This window comes from Eimeria mitis, genomic scaffold, assembly GCF_000499745.2.
Source record: "Eimeria mitis Houghton genomic scaffold, Emh_scaff3621, whole genome shotgun sequence".
NCBI classification, from domain to species: domain Eukaryota; phylum Apicomplexa; class Conoidasida; order Eucoccidiorida; family Eimeriidae; genus Eimeria; species Eimeria mitis.
Window position 1 is genome coordinate 4,674 of NW_013571964.1, and position 204 is coordinate 4,877.

General features: G+C 52.5%; 1 protein-coding gene across 1 annotated transcript in view; it reads right to left on the reverse strand.

The window, feature by feature from the left end:
* EMH_0067890 (uncharacterized protein) overlaps positions 1-204 on the reverse strand; it is a gene marked incomplete at both ends in the record, with an annotated part of 2,123 nt that overhangs the window by 1,008 nt on the left and 911 nt on the right. The gene's annotated exons all lie outside the window — the stretch shown is intronic.

The following is a 204-nucleotide window of genomic DNA, read 5'->3' on the forward strand; positions in this document are numbered from 1 at the left end:
GAACGGAAGCATATATGCAGCAGCAGCAGATGCAGCAGCAGCAACAGCAGCAGATATAGCAACAGCAGCAGCTCCTGAACCAGCAGCAACAACAGCAACAGCAGCAGCAACAGCAGCAACAGCAGCAGCAGCAACAGCAGCAGCAGCAGCAGCAGCAGTTACCTCTAGCAAGGTACAATACTGCGGTGATATTTGTTCTGCATG